Source organism: Asparagus officinalis, chromosome 7 (genome assembly GCF_001876935.1).
Source record: "Asparagus officinalis chromosome 7, Aspof.V1, whole genome shotgun sequence".
Classification (NCBI taxonomy): Eukaryota; Viridiplantae; Streptophyta; class Magnoliopsida; order Asparagales; family Asparagaceae; genus Asparagus; species Asparagus officinalis.
The window spans coordinates 35,683-58,332 of NC_033800.1; the positions used below are offsets into that span (position 1 = coordinate 35,683).

Sequence of the window (22,650 nt, forward strand, 5' to 3'; positions counted from 1 at the left end):
AAGATCACTTTGAATTGTAATATCAGCTCCTATTCGTTTCTTAAGTTGGGAGACATGAAACACAGGATGAATCTGTGCCTGAGTAGGAAGCTGTAGCTTGTAGGCAACCTCACCAATTTTTTCTAAGATCTGGTAAGGCCCATAGAATTTTGGGGAAAGCTTGTGAGTTTTGTAGGAAGAAACACTCAATTGTCTATAGGGCTGAAGCTTAAGAAATACCCATTCTCCAACATCAAAATTTCTGGGACTCCTATGCTTATCAGCAAATCTCTTCATATGTTCTACTGCTTTCTTTAAGCTGTCCTTAAGAAACTGTAAGGTGATATCTCTGGAGAAGAGAACTGAATCTACAGACTCCACTTTACAACTCTTGGGAATATATGAGAGTAATGATGGAGGAGGTCGGCCATAAACTGCTTCAAAAGGTGTAGTATTTGTTGAAACCTTCCATGTAGTATTATACCAAAACTCAGCCAGTGACAACCATTTACTCCATTCCCTTGGCTTGTGACAGCAAAAACACCTCAGATAACACTCCAGATTTTTATTGACTATCTCAGTTTGTCCATCAGTCTGTGGATGATATGCTGAGCTGAACTTAAGCTGACTCCCCTGCAATTTGAAGAGTTCCTTCCAAAATGAGCTAGTAAACAAGGGGTCCCTGTCACTAACTATGGATTTTGGCATTCCATGGAGTTTAAACACTCCATCAAAGAACACCTGAGCAACAATTTGAGCATTGTAGGGGTGTGCTAAGGCAAAGAAATGTGCATACTTTGATAACCTGTCAACCACAACAAACAGCACAGATTGATTCCCACTCTTTGGTAGATTTGTGATAAAATCCATGGACAAATCTTCCCAGATATACTCTGGAATAGGCAATGGTTGTAGGAGGCCTGGAGATGTCACATTTTCTCCCTTAGCTCTTTGGCAGGTATCACAAGATTGTACATGTTTTTGGACATCTTTTTTCATTCCTGCCCAGTAAAAAGACTTCCTCAATCTGTGTAATGTTCTAGTAATACCAGAATGACCTGCAGTAGGACTATTATGATGTTCCTCCAATAATGCAGTCTTCAATTCATGTGCAAGAGGACTAAGTAAAATCCTGCCTTTATAGTAATAGATGCCTTCTTTTCTGGAATACTCCTCAGTGCTCACTTGCCCTTTGCCTTTATAGTAATAGATGCCTTCTTTTCTGGAATACTCCTCAGTGCTCACTTGCCCTTGCTGTAGCTTCTCATCAAGTTCTTTATAGAAAGCATCAGTGCTCACTTGCCCTTGCTGTAGCTTCTCATCAAGTTCTTTATAGAAAGCATCTTCAGTGCATAAAGTCCTGATCTCCTTCAACCAGTCATTATTGACCATAGAAATGGCTGAAAGTTCTACTTCTTCTTCATGAATTCTGGATAAACTATCTGCAGCATTATTCATTCTCCCTGGTTTGTATTCTACCACATAGTCATATCCATGTAGTTTAGCAAGCCATTTATTCTGGACTCCTGCCTAAATTCTTTGCTCAAGAATATATTTGAGGCTCTGGTGGTCAGTCCTTATAACAAAACTTCTACCAAGTAAATATTGCTGCCACCTTCTAGTGGAGAGTATTATAGCTAACAATTCCTTCTCATAAGTAGACAGGGTAGTATTATTTCCTTTTAGGGCAAAACTGAAGTATGCTATTGGCCTTCCCCTCTGCATCAACACAGCCCCAACTCCCGTACCAGATGCATCACACTCAATCACAAATGGTAAAGTGAAGTCAGGCATAGCTAAGACTGGAGAATTTGTTAATGCTTCCTTCAGGGTTTTAAAAGCAACCTCTGCACCTGAATTCCAACCAAACTGACCCTTCTTTAAAAGATGTGTTAAAGGCTGGGCTATTGTTCCAAAATTTTTGATAAATTTCCTATAATATCCAGCCAGACCTAGGAACCCTCGCAATGCCTTGAGTGATCTGGGAATAGGCCACTCCACTACAGCTTGAATTTTATTGGGGTCTACACTAACCCCCTCTTGTGACACAACATGCCCAAGATATTTAACTTGTTTCTGTCCAAAGCTGCATTTGGACAGCTTTGCAACTAATTTGTGGTCCTTCATAATCTGGAAAACTTGCTTCAAATGCACTAGATGATCTTGCCACCCTTTACTATAGACCAGAATATCATCAAAAAAGACCAAAACAGACCTCCTGAGTAAACTTTTAAAGAGGGTATTCATGAGAGCCTGAAATGTTGAAGGAGCATTCGTAAGACCAAATGGCATCACCAAGAATTCAAAGTGTCCACTATGAGTTCTAAATGCAGTTTTCTGAATATCAGGTTCATACATTCTAATCTGGTGATAACCAGATTTCAAATCTAACTTGGTGAAAAACCGTGTCCCATGGAGCTCATCAATAAGCTCATCTATGACAGGTATAGGGAATTTATCTTTAACAGTGGCTTTGTTCAAAGTTCTGTAATCTATACACAATCTCCAGCTCCCATCTGATTTTTTAACCATGACTACGGGTGAAGAAAAGGGACTATGACTGGGTCTAATGATTCCCCTTTTTAACATCTCTTCAATTTGCTTTTCAATTTCTTCCTTCAGAAAGTGTGCATGTCTGTAAGGTCTGATACATACTGGCTTTGTTCCAGGCTCAAGTGGAATTCGATGGTCTATTTCTCTGGCAGGAGGAAGGTGTGGCAATTCCTGGAAAATCACATCAAATTCTTGAATCAACTGATGCATGTCTTCAGGTAATTCTTCACTGAAGCCCTCCCATTTTGATTCCTGCAGACTTACACTACACAATTGAATCAGGAACCCTTGTCCCTGTTCTCTAACTGATTTGGCAATGCTTTTCTCATTGACTAATTGCATTTCTCCTGGAATTTCCCCCTGCAAGGTTCTTTTGATTCCATCACTTAAGAATGTCACTTGTAATTTTTGGAAATTCAATGTGATGTCCTCTAAAGTCTTCATCCAATCTGCACCCAATACAATCTGACTGCCTCCCATAGGCATTACTAACAAATTGACCTGTATATTTACCCCTTGACAATCAAGTGAAACTTCTTGGCATACCCCAGCTCCCTTGATTACCTCTCCACTGGCTACCAAGACATCAAAGTTACTATACTCTGTCACTGTCAGGCCCAGTTTCTTGACTAATTTGGAATTGATAAAATTATGGGTGGAGCCAGAGTCTATCAAGATGCTAATGGCTTGATTTTTATAATAACCCACTATTCTAATGGTATGGGAAGCTGTTATTCCACTAAGAGCCTGCACAGAGATAGATGGAGCCCCTCTCACTAAGCTTTCAGCCAATTCAACTGCTACATGTCCAGCTTCCTCTTCTAAGGAGTCATTGACATCTTCCTCCGTAACTCCTGTCATGATGCCCTCCAATATGAACAAGCGCTTATCCTTGCACTGGTGTCCCCTATGCCATTTTTTCGTCGCAAGTGAAGCAGATATTCTGACTTCTTCTTCTTTGAATTTCTTCAGGAGTGAGCTTTCTGACTTGTGGACTTGATTTCAGTCTTTCTTGAACAGGAGTCTCGATAGATGTACGAGTTGAAGGACTTCCTTGATTAAAGACATTCCAATTACCTCTAACTTTCTTCTCATTTTTTTGTTTATCCTCAAATAACTTGGCCAAGGATACTGCTCCTTTCAGAGATGAGGGTCTCGCAGCAGCGACCTCATACCTCAACTCATCCTTCAAACCCCCTATAAATTTTTCCAATATGTGACGTTTTGAGGGTTGATCATCTAACAGACTTAAAGTTTGCTCAAATTTCCCCAAATATTCCCTCATAGTAGATGTTTGCTTCATAGTTGAAAATGTGTCATATGGTCTGAGGAGCTCACTAGGCCCAAACCTGGTAATGATCTCTTCTTTAAAGACCTTCCAGTGATTATAGTAGTCAAGATTTTTTGTAAACCATCTAAACCACTGTAGGGCCTCATCCCTTAGATAAAAAGAACAGACCTTAACCCACTCATCCTCTTTGATATCATAGTAATCAAATATTTGCTCAATTTGTTCCAACCAAGAGATCACATTCTCAGAACCAGAGAAAGATGGAAAATCTAGTCTCAGAGATTTCGGTTGAACTAATTTCTGATTACTAAAAAAGGAATTCTTGTGGTTCAAGAAATTACCATGATTTTGGCTAGGAGTTGGGGGACATTCACCAGACAAATCAATCCTCCTCTGTGTTTGAGGATTATTCTCATGAATCTGATTATTATTGCCTAATCCAGGAATCCCACGTTCATCTCTGGACCCTGCCCCTAAGATTCCTTGATTGATTCTCACGCCATTGTTTAATGAACTCAGAGTTGCCTGATCCTTGGTGCTCTTGAGTTCTTGCAATTGAGAACCTAATTCTTGCAATCTTGCCATCACTGTTTGATTGATGAGTCCTCTCTTGAGTTCTTGCAATTGAGAACCTAATTCTTGCAATCTTGCCATCACTGTTTGATTGATGAGTCCTTGTTGGTTGAGGGTCTCCTCCATGCGATTCATTTGGTTGAAGAACCTCCGACTGGAAATGTTTTCTTCCAATTGAACTCCCAGTTGCATTCCCTCGTCTGCTGAAGCTCCATCGTGATTCCCCATGAATTCTTTAGCGCCTGCTTCAGCCTCAACCTGCTCTGATACCAATTGTGAGGCTCGAGAGCCTCAGTTGGATCGCAAATTGCTATTTCTGGCCATGGCAGAAACTGCAAGTCTTGAGAATAGAGAGTGAAAAGAAATTGAGATAGAAGAGAGAAAGATGAGATTGAATTGAAGAAGAGAAATCAAAGTTTTTTCTTATTATCTTTCTCTGATTACATTTCCCTCTTTTATACTGATGCTCAAACAGTCAGAAAAGGAAACGTGCACAAAAACGTGAACAGGCTTACAACTCACAAAACAACTTTAACTGTTTGTAACAAACTTAACAGACTTTGGACATCTGTTGTAACAAACTTAACAGACTTTGGACATTTATTATAAGTACCCTGGACTTCAAAATTTTGCAAAACAATCCCCTGTAAGCCTGGTTCTCAAAGCACTTGTCATTCATCTCTTCCAGCTCCCTGTACACCTAACTCCATCTCACCCAACATGTCAGCTGCTTCAATTCCTGATGCTCCGATCCCTGACAGAGTAAGTAGGTACCTAGGACGGATACTGCAGCGGCGGCGGCGGCGGCAGTTGTGGAGGAGGAGGAGCATTTGAAGGGTGGCAGAGAAGAGGAAGAAGATGAAGAAAGAGAGCAGCAGAGGCTACGGTGGTGGTTGCTGCTAGGGTTTAAACAATTAAGATGGCGGCGTTCGGCGTTGTGGAGGAGGAGGGTGGAGAATTATTTCCATAAAGGAGAAGACGAGAGGAGGAGGAGGAGGTAGCTAGGGTTTCCATAATCCAAAAAGGGTGAGGATGATTGGGGGTGTTCAGCGGAGGAGGAGGAATGTGCAATTGAAGAAGAAATACGAGCTTATATACGTGTTTATTATTTCTCCCTCCCTCGAGGGAATCGAACTGAATTGAATTTAATAATAATAATTAGATTGCAGCAGCGAGAGATGAGAGTAGTAAAAGGACAAATTTATGCGATCAACCATTATTTTGAGAATTTAATCAATATAATAATAATCCAAAAATTTGTAAGATTAGGATGGAGAGAGAGAGAGAGGTGGATTCTTGATTATTATTATTATTATTAAAATAATGTTAGAAGCACACCACCCACCACAACCCCAACTACAGTAAACCGGGCCCCACATAAATTTAAAATCCCATGTGGGGCCCGGTTTACTGTAGTAATGAGAAGGGGGAGTGTGGTTGGGGTTGTGGTGGGTGGTGTGCCCCTAACACCACTCTTATTATTATAGTAAGCAAACGAAAAAGATTGGAATCGGGTCGGAGGATGGGGGTTTGCCATCTGCCCGTCCATCTATCAATTAACAAAACACCAAATTCATTCATTAAACCTTGATTAATTAATTACTTAATTAGTTAGTTAATTAAGATAAGACTCCTCGTCTCACCCGGATCGCGGAGGTCCCCAGCCTCCGAGGAGCTGGTGAACGAGATGAATCGAGCTTTGACTGCTTCCCCACCCAGTCCAAACCTCACGTCTTCCTTTTTTTTTGTCTATTTATTTTATTTTACACTACTCAGGAAATGCACATGAATTTTTTTTTAACTACTTTAATCCTTTAAACTAAAAGTAGAATGGCATAAAGTTTGGATACTGAAAAGATTTATAAGATGCATAAATTTTACAGCTAAATTCACTTTAGAACTTACTTACTTTTCCCCAACAATATAATAATCTAGAAAATGCTACCTACTTGCCTTTCTACACATATATAATGCAAAATAAAAAGAAGGGAAAAATGCTTTCAGCCCCCAAATTCGTAACAAATATGCTTCCCCCTCCCAAGACTTTTTCAACGCTCTAAAAACCCCCAAATTCGTAATAACTATGCTCTGAGCCCCCAAAACACAAAGCCCAAGAATTTTACACAGGTAAAGACTATAATACCCATTCTCTCTCTCTAATATTATATTCGTAATAACCATACAATCTCTCCTCTCTCCCTCCTCCTTCCCCCACCATTTTTGCCCTAGCTCCCTCCGTCCCTTCTGCAATCCTTGTGGTGGCCGAAGCTCCTCTCCGGTCTCACGCCTCGACCCCTCGCCTCTGCTCGCTGAGATCCTCCGTGTCCACCGCTGATCCCAGCGCGGCGTCTGCTCGACCCCTCGGCCTTTGCTCGCCGAGAATATTTCATGAAGCTCAGAACCTCAACCTTAACCTGTCCCTGCAGTCTGGGCCTCGTCCCGAGCACGCACGAGTTTTCTCGTGTAACTATTGCCGACGGACTTTTTACAGCGCCCAAGCTCTTGGAGGACACCAGAATGCACACAAGCTGGAGCGCAACCTAGCGAAGAAGAGCAGAGAGATGGCTAATGATTGAATTGATCTCGTAATGACACGTGCGAACTTGATGTTGCTTTGTAGCTTCTGAAACTAATGCATCTAGATTTACTAGCAACAGAGTTTCTTCCTGTCACATGTTTTCTTTTTGGGATCTTTTTCTTTTTTTATTTTCCCCCTTCAAAATAAGTTTTCCTGTTCGAAAAAGAATGCCTCTTCTCTCTTGCATCAACGGTATTTTCTTTCTTCACGTTTAATATACATGTACCCAATGATAGTTATCTTTTCTATTTGCAGATAAGGTTACGGTTGTTAAGGTTACGGGTTGTTAAGATTACGGGTTGCTTGTTAAGGTTACGTGTTGCTTGTTAAGGTTACGGTTTGCTTGTTAAGGTTATGCGTTGATTGTGAAGATTAAGCTTAACAACCAACCCGTAACCTTAACAACCAACCCGTAACCTTAACAATCAACGCGTAACATTCACAACCAACGTGTAACCTTAACAAGCAAACCCGTAACCTTCACAAGCAACTCGTAAAACCTTCATAAAAATAAAAAAAAGGAAGGAAATAGAAAAAAAAAAGCTTTAATTTTTTGTACTTCTACTATAATAATTCATAACTTCATAAAATAAAAAGCAGTAACAATTCTATACTTTTCTTCAGAAAATTCATGCTTACAGCACCACATAAAACTGTGCAATGTATGATTACTTTCATTTTACCACTCAACACTCACTGAGGAGGTGGACTGCCATGGTTTTGAGACCGTTGACAGGGTAGAGGAAGAAGACGATGATGCATACATTTGTTTTAGGTAGTGGGAGTGAGCTAGATCGCGTTGATTGTTAAGGTTACGGGTTGGTTGTTAAGGTTACGGGTTGGTTGTTAAGCTTAATCTTCACAATCAACGCATAACCTTAACAAGCAAACCGTAACCTTAACAAGCAACACGTAACCTTAACAAGCAACCCGTAATCTTAACAACCCGTAACCTTAACAACCGTAACCTTATCTGCAAATAGAAAAGATAACTATCATTGGGTACATGTATATTAAACGTGAAGAAAGAAAATACCGTTAATGCAAGAGAGAAGAGGCATTCTTTTTCGAACAGGAAAACTTATTTTGAAGGGGGAAAATAAAAAAAGAAAAAGATCCCAAAAAGAAAACATGTGACAGGAAGAAACTCTGTTGCTAGTAAATCTAGATGCATTAGCTTCAGAAGCTACAAAGAAACATCAAGTTCGCACGTGTCATTACGAGATCAATTCAATCATTAGCCATCTCTCTGCTCTTCTTCGCTAGGTTGCGCTCCAGCTTGTGTGCATTCTGGTGTCCTCCAAGAGCTTGGGTGCTGTAAAAAGTCTGTCTGCAATAGTTACACGAGAAAACTCGTGCGTGCTCGGGACGAGGCCCAGACTGCAGGGACAGGTTAAGGTTGAGGTTCTGAGCTTCATGAAATATTCTCGGCGAGCAAAGGCCGAGGGGTCGAGCAGACGCCGCGCTGGGATCAGCGGTGGACACGGAGGATCTCAGCGAGCAGAGGCGAGGGGTCGAGGCGTGAGACCGGAGAGGAGCTTCGGCCGCCACGAGGGTTGCAGAAGGGACGGAGGGGGCTAGGGCAAAAATGGTGGGGGAAGGAGGAGGGAGAGAGGAGGGATTATATGGTTATTACGAATATAATATTAGAGAGAGAGAATGGGTATTATAGTCTTTACCTGTGTAAAATTCTTGGGCTTTGTGTTTTGGGGGCTCAGAGCATAGTTATTACGAATTTGGGGTTTTTTAGAGCGTTGAAAAAGTCTTGGGAGGGGGAAGCATACTTGTTACGAATTTGGGGGCTGGAAGCATTTTTCCCTAAAAAGAAATAGCACATTTGTGCAAAATAAAATAAAATAAAAATTTTTGATGGTGCATACTTTATTCGTATATAAATAGAAATTATCAAAGGTAGATCAAATATTAGATTTAGATGAATTTCAAACGAATATGAAGCTGATTTGTTGGGGTACGTGGAATTCTCAAGTGAGTCTTGATACACAGGTGACCTCCTCGTACGTGTATTTATACATTACCAAAATGATGGATGGATGCTGTTACGTCTTCGTGCATTTCTCTCTTCTTTCTTTCTTAAATTCATATTTAGTAATTACTAGTATGTCATACGTGCGTTGCACGTGATGCATATTATGAAACTACAAGAGTTTAAATATTTAAAGGTCAAGTGATTTTTCACTCACCAATTTTATAATTATTTATTAGATACATTATTCACATAGAACATATGCTAACTACACATTGCTTGCAGTTTTAAACAATCATCCACTAAATAAATTTTCATGTGCATAGAAATTTCAGGTTTCACAATTTTTTCATCAGGACATGATATCATAGACAAATTGAAATCATCAATTTAAATCTTACACGCCTGGATTTTGGAACTTGAAATTTGAGCCGAAGATAATAGAGGTGCATGCTATGACGCAAAGCTTTCTCACAAAGCTTTCTTCAAACTCATAGAATAGTGGTTGGTTTTGAATTTTTTTAATGAGTTATCTTGCCTTGGATACTCATGAGGAAAAACATTCAGTGGAAGTTAATTTCCAACAATATATGTGAAGGTGATATCACGTTCAAATTTCTTTCAGTGTTGAATCATAAAATCTATTCGTTATCTTCCACATGTTTTCTCTTTGACCAGTATGGTTAAAATTTCATAATTCTCTCACTTGATGATTTATTTTAGCAGAAGACAACATCCTGATCTTTTACCAGCACATGGATATAACCAAAATTAGGGCCCTATTATACCACCTAATAGAAACTCATGGATATAACAAAAATTAGGGCCTTATTATACCACCTAATAGAAAAAAAATAGATCACTGATATTGACAAACCCCAGAGTCAACCCGACCAGCTGCAATAATAAAAATTACGTTACCAAGTTGTTGCATTTTTAAAAATGTTAAGGTTTAGAGTTGAATAGGGGAAAAAAGGTTTCTTTGATTCACACAGGTTCAAGAGGTTACAGAATTGTGAACAAGAGCTTCTAATATTGATCGATTGTTTTGTTTGAAAATTTGTAAATTAAATTGGAAACAGTAATCAAGTATTTTATTCATGTTTCAGAGAGAGAACTGAAACTTTTGTTTCAATTGAAATGTTTAATATCACTCACATTTATTTGTAATTTGGTTGAACATCCACAATAATCACTCACACCCTTTATCATTGCAAGAAAAATGTTTTAACCCTTCATCCTCCCATCCTATGAAGCACGGACACGCATAACATGAAGCCGTGTCGTGTCGTGTCTGTGTCGGACACACGTGTCGAACACACGTATCCTATGTATTTTTTAGGATTTGCCTCGTGTCAGCGTGTCGGATGGCCGTGTCGGATCCGTGTCCGTGCTACATAGCTCCCATCCAATAAGCCATAGTATTTGAAACATAGGGGTGATACCTGTATTCACATTTTCCAACTGATCAAATCCATGAAATTTAAAGAAACCACAATATTGACAACAGTGCACCCAATAGCCTTCGCATAGTTCAAACAAAGAGCGTGATTCTCATTCCTCCCCCATGGCTTCAGCTCGTGTTTTGTGTTGATAGCCCTCTCGTCTATTGTTCATGGAACAATCACATTTATTAATTTATCAATTTACTAAGCAAAATTTAAGAAACGGCACAAAAAGTTATTGAGACCGATGCGAGAATCTAATTCTACATAAAAAAATCTATAATTTCTCTTTTCCTACTGAAATTGGCAAATTGGCAATTAAAATTGGAAAATAAATTCCCAACCATCAAAAGGAAAGAATCATACAAATAAAAAGACGACAATATGGAAATTGACAACAGCACAGAGAGAGAGAGAGAGAGAGAGTTCAGCAAGACAACAAACAACTTATCATAAGAGCACTCCATCCTTAGCAAGGTCAAATAGCCCGTTTCTATATGGATCTAATGGCAAGTACTTTTTCAAGAATCGATCCTCTCCAAGATGGTTGTTAATAAGTGCCACATAAGATGCTTTCTCAGATTGACTAATAGTATGGAGAAGCGTCGTTGTTGTGACCTTCAAGAAAGATGTAGTATTCTTTTTACCGCCCACTTTTTCTGTTGAATGAGATTGAAGATTCAAAATAGGCCTGTAGATTTCAACATTTCCACTTTTTCAAATCTAATTTATAATCCAATGATAAGAAATAGTATTTCAATAGGACATTGTTGAAAACTATCACAGGGATAAAGGAAAAAGAAGAATACCCGAAGAAATGACTCTAAATCTATCTTCTTGCTTGTGTTAGGATTTGACTCGGCTAGGATTGTGGAGATATCTTTCTCAGTGAGCACATTATTAAGACCCTTCAACTTTGCCATTAGAGGCGGCATTTTTTACTGTGATTTGTCCTGTTTCACCCTTTGTAGAGAGGAACTGACAAATTACACCTAATTAGAAGAGTGAAGAACGAAGTTCCAAACCTAGGTGCACAAACTTTGATATTGAATCTAATGAAAGAAGAATTTTTTTTTCCTTTCAATAACTTAATTTAGAATTGAAGCTCATTAGCTCCACTTGGGTGAATTGGCTTTGAAGCCAAGGATTAGAGACGAGAACATCAATAAAACCTGTTTAGCCGTATTAGTTCTTTCACATTGTGTGCAAGAAGAGGAAAGGTTGAAGAAGTAAAAGGTAGGATGGCTAAAGAGATTCTTTATATGATAGAATCATTAAAAAAAATCAAAAGCTTACGTACGCTACAAAGAAACATATTCTGTGTTGATATACTGGAAAAAGAATTTAAATGCTAGAAATTAATATTTTCATGATAGAAGAAACATATTCTGTGTTGATATACTGGAAAAAGAATTTAAATGCTAGAAATTAATATTTTCATGATAGAAGAATGGACTTTAATATACAAATAATGGAAAAAGAATTTAAATGCTAGAAATTAATATTTTCATGATAGAAGAATGGACTTTAATATACAAATAATAACCATCTATATTAACCAAAAAATGACTTTCACCTGGTACTTAAAAAAGCAAGGAAGTCATCTACAATTATTAACAATCCCCGAAACAAAAGAACAATTTTCACTGGTTCTAAATAATAAGGAGAATTTTACCTTATTGATCATATTCCACGCGCCCACTCTTGGACTGCATGTCTTCTATTTTCCAGAATCATGGTACTTGAGGTGTACATGAAAAAAAATGACAATTTAATATTTTCACCTTGACATTCAACAAAGCAATTGCAGATCAAATAACTACCATTGGTAGAGGAAGGACTCTCGCTTCAACAGAGAGCAGCTACTTGGTGACCTTGATGGCAAACGCTTGTGCATATTCATCATCGTCATACTTGATCTCAATGACCATCTGCAGTAACAATCAGGCCATTCACAATCATCAAATTGTACAAAACTGACTAAACTATGCATAAATAAGATAAATTTCAATAATATGATGAAGAACAAAGAACAAAAAAGCATCACAGCATCACACTACAATCAAAGTATCATACTTAAATCAGTCTTGAGCTTAAATTATGTCCTTAATACCTTTTTAAGGTTAATTATTTAATTTAGTTGTGCAATTCTAGAGTTAATCATATAGTCGAGTGTTTTCTTGCAATGAGACCGCGGATGTACCAATACTCGAAGATGATCGGGGTTTTTCGGATTAGGCTGATATGCCTACGCTCCGCTGTACGATCATCTGGATGTATCATCCGGAACAGGGAGAAACCTATTGCCGCAGAACGATTGAGTAAGGATGTTATTTCCACACGATAGTGTGCTATACCTATAAATCCCCCGTCAGTTAAAGGCGATAGATTCATTCTTGCAATGGAATTAGTAAAAGTTTTAAACTCATATGGTTTGGGAACTGATTTGCGTGCTGTGCGTTTCAACATCTGTTATGAAAGCACAAAAGAAATTATTAATATAGTTATAAGTGTTTACACTTTAGAGATCATATCGGTTGCCGCAAACCCTTTTTCATGATTGGTACTCTTTCATATTAGTTACTTTTAACTAATTACATTCTAATATGGCAATTACTCAATGACAATTAAAAATTTCTAACTGAAAGATTGCATTCAATACAAGGATTTCTAACAAAAGGTTATTGATAAGTCTTTATGCCTTATAACTTGTATGAATAGGAATAACAAAGGGCAAGCTTGGGTTATGAACATGAGCATGCAGGCAAGGATCATGCTAGCAAATTAGTCTCATAATATGCAATTATTTGTGAGCGTCAGCAACACTTTCATATAGTTCATTTTAAATTTAACTAACACTCTCATCTTCCGTGAATCACTGTAGTTTTTTATTTATCACTTAGTAAATAACACAGTTGTTAAGTAAATAAAAATATTATGATTGAAGTGTCTAATGGAGTGAAGAGAACCAAATTCTGATACAGATGTGAAAAAAATTGTTAATCAAGGAACCTTTGAGCAAATCATAATCTAGCAAGGATCTTAAGCGTAACTTATTAAAAGAGTCAATGTGGAACCTTTGAGCAAAAGAGGACTCATAGACAAAAAAAAATTCTAATGCACTCATTCCAACATAAACATCATGCGTGCATTCAACCATCTATTGTGCTTTTGTTTCATGACATCTATCGTGCTATTGTTAACCAAGCTATGAATTCTCTTAAACTTTATAGCATACCGCAAAGTTTAGTACTGACAAAATCAACCATTCATGTGAAAAAGCCTGGTAAAAAGTTTTCATATAAAAATAAAACAACGAAAGAGCAAAAAACTATACCAGGTGTATGGGAGCCAAGACATTTCAAGTGTTTAGAGGCTCTTCTATAAAATGGTATTATTTGTTTTTAGTATTTGCTGACAGAATTATGCTTAGCTAATCAAGGCATTAATTCTTATAGTCTAATTCTCCTTTTAAGCTTTTAATGCATAGTCATCATATGTAGTTGAGTCAATATAATACCCTAGAGGTTTACTATCAGGTTGTTTTTTCACTTAGCATTGTAGAAATTTATACCTCGTTTACATGTGAATAGTTACTTGCCTGTATATTATGTTTAATGGAGTCTACTGTCAAACCAAGATTTCTAAATCCTCATTTTGAAGAAAATACAACCATTTGGATGTCATATTTGGTAATGCACAATTACAGATTCAAATACGGTTCACAAATATTCTTGTGAATTTGTTCATAGTTTATGTGAAATACAGTCTCATTTTCTCATCTAATCTCAAAATTAGGAGTTAAGATCCTAAACGTGTAAATCCAATCGAATGGTAAATATTAGCATTCTGAAAAATCAAGCATCTCGATAATCAAACTATATAATTTGGACCTATTTATTTAATGATCAAGATCTTAACAGAACAACCATAATGTCATATATAAAAAAATTTAATGTTCCGGTTCTTATAAAAGATCTTAACAGAACAACCATGATACGGTGGAAATTTTAATTTTAAGATATGCAATATTCTTAGAATGTCCGAAAATCAAATGTAAATGGTCACAATCTATATCTTTATAAATCTATATCAATAAGAAATAACTATGACCTTGCAAGAGATTAAATAGATACAGTAAATCTATAATCCTATATTACAATGTTGAAATAATAGATACACGTTCGAAAGATTGAAACTTGAATTGCAATTACAAAACAAAAAAAATTATTATTTTAACATGACATTAAGTTGATTTTTACTTAAAAAGAAATTGCAAAAGAAAACATGGCAACAAACAAATACCCTCAAAAACTTTAATATCTCTGCAATTGCAAAATTGTGTTAACTGAACCATTTATTTTAACATGCAGGACTATCATCAAATTAATTATAAATGTAATCTTCCTTTTCTCAACAATTATAGTAAGAAAAAACTCGAGATAACAGAGATAACAAAAAAAAAATTTGCCTTGATAGCTTTGTACTCCTCCTCTCAACCTCAGCTTCCTGACATCATCAATCATCATTCAATACAAAGAACAAGGTAAGTTATGAACAAATCAACCAATCAAACAGCTACCAGAGAGTAAGAAATAAGAACAAGGAAATAGTAATGATAACAATAATAGGAATAACCAATAACCAATAACAAAAACTTACAATTGAAAATAAACGTTGTCTTTACTCCATCAAAACTGAGACACTACGGTATTTATACAACCACAAATAACTAAAATTTTCATTTTCGGTTAAGAAATGTAAAGCCCAAGAAATTATTACCGTTAATAATAAAGGCAAAAACTGAGGGGTTTCAAAAACGAACGAAATTGAGGTAAGAGGAGAGGCAGGTGGGGGCGGGGGGTTGAGGGAGGGGCGTTCTTCGGTTTCTCATCGGTTGAGAAACGAATTTGAAGAGGCAGAGGGTGAGGGGAACAGGGGTTGGAGCGGCATATCAAAGGGCAGGTTATAATTAAGCTTTTAAAGCTTTTTCAAGATAGAAATAGAAATAAGTGGGGTCAAGTTCTGATCAAGACTTTGTTGAGTTAATTAATATAATCTCATTTGAGAATATAATATAATACCCATAAATAGATAGGAATATAGGATAAAGTTATAATTAAGCATATTGGAAGGGGTAAAATTGTCATGCAAAAGTTTTGACACTTGTTTTCTCTTTTAGAAGTAGTATAGATATAGATTTGTAGGACAAGAGCAAAAAAAAAATATTGTTCGACAATACACGTGCACATAGGGCTGAGCATGGTTCCGTCCAAACCGAAAAAACCGACCAAACCGACCCGAACCGACCCGGAAAAATCGGTTTTATGAGTAGGATGGTTCGGGTCGGTTTGAAAACTTTTCAACCCGAACCGACCGAATATAGTGTAATACTACCCATTTTGATCTCAAACCCTACCTGATCCGTCCCCAAAGAGTCAAAGACTCAAACCCTAAACTCATTTTCTGAATCATTATGAGTTGAAAATAATATCATTATATCAGTGTTTAATGCTTCATAATCTCCTACTTTGTTGATATCTTTTTTTCTTTAATACAGTTTGTTATTTGATAAGAAGTTTGATGAAGTTAGAACCGAACAAACCGAACCGAACCGCACCGAACCTACTTGTAACAGTTCGGTTCGGTTTTGAATTATAGGTGGTTCGGTTCGGTAGTTCAAATTTTGGTAAAAACCGAACCGAACCGACCGTTGCACACCTCTACGTGCACACGTTCAATTTCAGCGCCATTGAAGAAAACCAATTAAGTTAGAAAAAGAAAACGAGCAACACAAAAAAACAATCGATTCGATCAACCTTTCAAGATGTCATGAATGATGTGATCAATAATTTATTCTCATGAGTTTCAACTTAACTGAGAGAGAGAGAGAGAGAGAGAGAGAGAGAGAGAGAGAAGGAGGGAGGGAGGGAGGGAGGAGTGAAGGACGTTTGAGAAATACTTTTTATACACGAGCACTGCACGTGGTTATCATAATTATTTATTTTTAATTTATTTCCCAACTAAAATTTATTTTTCTATTTCAATTTGATAGTTTTTGCTCACTTATGTCTCTAAATTTTAGAATTGTGATTATTTATCTTCTTTAATGTTTGTTTGAATGGACTACAACAAATTTAAAATTTCATCTTGATAATTGAATTTACACGAAACTAATGTGTAGCCAATTTGAATATTCATGTTATTTGAACTGATATTAAATGAAGCTTTATCTAAAGAAGAATAGTGTTGCAAAAGCAAAAAAAAACACTTGAAAAAATAGTGTTATGAAAGCAAGATGAATACTTAAAGCGAATAGCCCTGCGATTGATTAGAAGTGGGCTAAAATGGCATTAAAATATGAATTTTATTCCAAATCATTGATAAAATTTATTAAAAACTATAAAGTAAATATTAATGCTAAAAATCATAAAAATCTCTTCCAAATATTCCTAATTTCACTCAAAAAATTATGTTATTCTATAAAATATTCAGAAAATATTGTATTTTATTCTTTATGTTTTATTTTTTATTGATCCAAAAGTAATTCTTCTCCAATTTAATGTTTCTCTAGGGTAATTTTGGGGTAGTATATCATCTATGTCGATTGTGAGATCAAGCTAGACCTGAATTTCTTATGCTATTATCTTTCTATGGACTCGTTCATCTTTTATCTTTTCATCTAACTTCAAAAGTACTTGAATGCCTTTCCATTGATCAACACAACCATATAGAAATGCAGACTTTGATTATTTTTCTATTTCAATGAGAACAAATGTTAATTTCATATATATGATAGTTTTTCTGTGTTCCTAATTTATTACTTAAGTAATGATTGGTCTTTTTTATTACTTAAGTTAGGATTGATCTTTTTTTTCTCTGTAATGAATTCTTGTGTTGTGCATCTAATAAGAATTTCTACTGCATCAAACCGTGTTGCCTTTTGCAATGTCCATGTCATTTTTCATGATGATCTTAACTAAATACATGTATTTTTTTTTCATTGTTTGTTTTCCTTAGATATATGCTAGAATTTGAGGTTGATATGTTTATTCCATGAAGAAGGGATATTACTTAACATTGATCCTAAGTCATCGGCGATTCTGCGACATGTATCATTTGGACACTCGTTATTAACATCTATATCCATCTTCTTATTGTAGCATTTGCATGCGTAAAACCACGGCTTAATCTATTATAAGTGGTAGTTATCTTTACCTTAAAGGTGAAATAGAGTATCTGTATATTGAGAAATTATAATTAGGTTTAATTGTGTTAATTATAAAGTAGATTTTTAAGATCATATCTCTTTTGAATGTTGTGATTTCTACATAATATCACTAATTTAAATTTATGTTGCATTTATAAAAAGCCTTGATGGAAATGTTTTTGTCTTGGTAGCTTATTCTGAATGAGCTTTGCATACTAACTTAAAAATGTATAGTTGTTTATTTATTGTGTTATATAGATGTCTGCTTAGTTTACTTACCATTCTCTTATCTCTTTAGTTAGACGTATCTTTGGGTTGATATATATGTATTTGACGCAATTTATAATAACATGCATATCTCCCCCACAAGTTTGAGACAAATATAAGGTGAAATTTATGTTTAGTGTCCTTTAATAAGAATTTTAATAATGAAATATATTACCTTTATATTTAGAGATCATGAAATCCAATATTGCTATTATGGGTTTATCATTGATCGTGTCTTCAAAGAATTGATCTTTTTTAAGTAGTCATATTCCCAAATAGAGTTACACGTAGAACTATGCCACTGTATAGGAAAAAGTATTGATTTTTAAAAAAATTTCTTCTTAAGCTATGTTAAGTAAGTATCATGCATATACCTTTTATCAATTATAGTGATTTTTTTCCTTTTTGTATGGCTTGTTAGTATCATGCGTATATCTTTTATTCATTATAGTTATTTTCCTCCTCTTGTCTGGCTAGTTAAATATAGTTGATCAACGACTTCACATTAGTTGCTATTAGAAGATGATCTTTATGTAATTTTAGAATAAATTTATGATTCCTTTAGTATTTGAAGAATAAAATATGAAATTTTATAAATACTTACTAATATTTCTTATATCTTCTGTAAAAAAATGCTTCTTTGATTGAAACAAAGTTGTTCAATATACTCTCTAGGGGAAAATTAGTTGTCACTTCTTTGATAGATATGTCTCTTGTTAATATCAATTCAATTGATTCATGTACATTTTCATATTTTTGGTTTATTTCTTTCACTTTTCCATTTGAAATGAAAACAAATTGATCCTTTTGAAGAATATCTCTAAACTTTTCAACAATTTCTCCATAACTCCTTGTATTTTTTTACCCTATGAATATTATTAACATCAGCGAATAATGTTTATAAAATATAATCAATTAATGCTAAGTTATTATCAATTTTAAGTGATTTAGTCTTTTTTTAATTAATGCTACTTCTGTATTTTTGTTACTCCAACTTATGAGTAAAATTATATACAGTTACTTTAATTTTGGCAGTAATGTTAAATTTTAATCTGTCAATACATTTATCAAATTGTAGGGTAGTTTTTTGTAATTTTAAACTCTTGAGGGTGTTTCTATAATTTTTAAAACTTTGAGGTTGTTAATTTAAAAATTTAAAGTTTTACGGGGATACTACTTATTTATAGATTTCATGTTTTATGTTTTAAGTTTTAAAAAAAATAGAATGTTTTGTGTAATTCGAACTATTAAAGGTGTTTTATGCAATTTTTAAAACTTTTTAGTTCTTTTACAATAATTCATATAAATGATGCGACAAATAGCTTTTTATGGTGAAAAAAGGGGGATCTATGTTCAAAGCTTGATGGTAATACCTTGAATTCATCTATAAAGATTTTAAAATTTCATAATTTTAGGGTTTTTTTGTAATTTAAACTTTTAAGGGTGTTTTTACAATTTTTGAAATAATAAGGGTGTTAATTGTAAATTTTAAATTCTTCGGGGGTTGCTGTTAGTTTTTAGATTTTATGTTTGTTATTTTAAGTTTTGATACATGAGGGTGTTTTGTGTAATTTTAAACTTTTGAGAGTACTTTGTGTAATTTTTTTGAAACTTTTTGGGTTTTTTTATTGTTGTTGTAATATTTCATGTATTTTATTAATCTTATTTTTAAAAACTATTGAGTTATAGGTAATTCACATGGTGTTAAGATATGATATAATTGTGTTATGATAGGTTAAGATTTAAATAAAATATTTAAAATAGCAAAGGGTAATGTTGACCAATGAAAGTTTTATCCGAACTCGTGCTTTTAAAGAGAGTATGAAGTATGATATGATAAGATATGATATGATGATCATCAAAACTACATACACATTGAATTTATTAGAGTATCTGATGTTTACAGACATCACTAGAATCGATCCTGACATCACCATTCCCTACAATTAGTCTAATACTATTATAAAAGTGTATTGGTATGTTAAAACATTTCTTCCGAAAATACCCTCTAAAATATATACATGCATACATAATCTAATACTATTATAAAAGTGTATTGGTATGTTAAAACATTTCTTTCAAAAATACCCTCTAAAATATATACATGCATACATAAAACACATGCATGCATATACATAACACATACATACATCATAAATCATACTCCTTCTAATCCCTTTCATAATCCTCAATTAAATAAAACTAAATGTAATAAATACACCCTCATACATATATACATGAAATCATATACATAATACTTCATGCTTAATTACATAGCGTACATGAAGAGATAGCCCTTTAATTATACCATTATATCTATTTAATAACATCCAACTAAAACCTCAAAACGTTCCCATCACATAATCTCCTTTACTATTATTATAATGCAACACTAGCACCGGCTCAAATTTTTAGTCCATTAAGAAGGAAAGTCATAGTATTTATTAGAGATTTCATTCATAGTGAATACCCTAACCGTTGTTAGACACAAGAGTTACATTTCCATTATTGCATGTTAAATTAAAACTAAATTAACTTATGGTTTTAGAACTCCATCAAACCTACTTAAATGACATTAATCCAATCAAAACTTTTGAAATTCTCCTCTTTTAATTGTACTATTATATCTATTTAATGACATCCAACTAAAACCTCAAAACTTTCCCATCACATAACCTCCTTTACTATTATTATAATGCAGCACTAGCACCGGCTCAAATATTTAGTCCATTAAGAAGGAAAGTCATAGTATTCATTAGAGATTTCATTCACAGTGAATACCCTAACCGTTGTTAGACACAAGAGTTACATTTCCATTATTGCATGTTAAATTAAAACTAAATTAACTTATGGTTTTAGAACTCCATCAAACCTACTTAAATGACATTAATCCAATCAAAACTTTTGAAATTCTCCTCTTTTAATTGTACCATTATATCTATTTAATGACATCCAACTAAAACCTTAAAACTTTCCCATCACATAACCTCCTTTACTATTATTATAATGCAGCACTAGCACCGGCTCAAATATTTAGTCCATTAAGAAGGAAAGTCATAGTATTCATTAGAGATTTCATTCACAGTGAATACCCTAACCGTTGTTAGACACAAAAGTTACATTTCCATTATTGCATGTTGAATTAAAATTAAATTAACTTATGATTTTATAACTCCATCAAACCCACTTAAATGACATTAATCCAATCAAAACTTTTGAAGTTCTCCTCTTTTCCTATCATTATAGAAGGAAAGTCATAGTATTCATTAGAGATTTCATTCACAGTGAATACCCTAACCGTTGTTAGACACAAAAGTTACATTTCCATTATTGCATGTTGAATTAAAATTAAATTAACTTATGATTTTATAACTCCATCAAACCCACTTAAATGACATTAATCCAATCAAAACTTTTGAAGTTCTCCTCTTTTCCTATCATTATACTATATATAAAAATTTCATCATCACCATATATATGTGTGTATCTTTCTCGCCATCGTCGGACCTTCATTGTTGCCTCTCCCCTGTCGAGAATGTTGAAGATGGTGTCTGACTCTGAGACCTCTACTGTGAACTCTACCGACACCTAGGGTCGAAGAGATTATGATATTATGGTAAATTTCTAGAATTATATATATATTATTATGTCACTTCCTTTCTCTCTTCAAATTATTAGTCTTTTCAAATGCTTACTGTGTTTCTGCTTCTTTGGTTTGGTGCACATAGACGTACTTAAATCTCAAGAACCCAATACATCATTCAGTTCATAAAATAAATATAAAGTCTTATCTCATCCTCTTTCTCTCTTCTAGTTATTAGCCTTTTCTCATACTAATTTTCTTCTTCTTCAATTTATACTAATTTTCTTCTTCTTCAATTTGGTGTAGATGAAGGAATATCATAGAAAGAAGATACCATTTGAAGGTTTGCTTCGCAAAATTAAATGTTGTTCTTATTCTTTTTGAATAAAAACGTCTATAAAGTATATTTATGCAGTATTATCAAAGATGTCAGTGGTTTGTTAGTCTTAAATGTAATTAAATTATGATTTTATAATTCTTCCATTAAAGATATTTAAATTGCATTGATCCCATCAAACGTTTTCTGATCAATTTAATAGAAATAAAAATCCATCAGTAATTGCCCAAAAATATCTTTCTCATTTACCTTTCTTGCTATCGCCGGACTGCCATTGCAGGCGACCATCTGTCACACGAGTTTGTGTCTTAGGCCTCTGTGAACTATGGCGACATGACAGGTCAAGATTCTCAAATCATGGTAATTCTTGAGTTATTGGATTTATTTTGTATTCTTTTGAAAAATAGTGATTGAAATATTTATTTCTAATCCCGAAGCAAGTGTTATCATTGAGGAGCAAGAGGAGTTTTAGTTTTTAACTTAAGAAAAACTTTATCTATTTTGGAGGATCGAACTTCAATTTGTAGCAGTTCTATAATGCACGTGCAACTTATAAAAGTTTGTTAATGTAATTTCGAGCTTATCAGGCATTGAGTAAAATCATTATTCTAATGTCAAATTAAGTAAATATTAATTTATTTATTAATTTTTTAAGCTCAAATAACTAAATAATTTTATTTTGACATTTACGTTTGTACCATATTCTTTAATTGAAGAAAATTTCATAACAGCCTCAAACCATGTTTTAATTTTCAAAACCGACCCATTTTTTTTATACCAAAATCGACTCACTTTTTGCCACGTCAGCATAATCTCATTTCCTAATTAGTCGGGGTTGCCAACCCCGATT

At 34.6% G+C, this 22,650-nt stretch overlaps 1 long non-coding RNA gene and 1 pseudogene across 2 annotated transcripts; both read right to left on the bottom strand.

Annotated features, from left to right (window-relative positions):
• Positions 1–6,614, bottom strand: part of LOC109849283 — a 34,828-nt pseudogene extending 28,214 nt beyond the window's left edge.
• On the bottom strand, positions 10,672–15,270 carry LOC109848432. Of its 2 annotated transcripts, XR_002248790.1 has the most exons (5): positions 15,186–15,270; positions 12,227–12,334; positions 12,079–12,144; positions 11,213–11,381; positions 10,672–11,094 (listed from the first exon to the last, which is right to left on the bottom strand). It is a non-coding gene; the product is annotated as an uncharacterized LOC109848432 (long non-coding RNA). The 2 variants fall into 2 exon arrangements; XR_002248789.1 differs by lacking the exon at positions 11,213–11,381.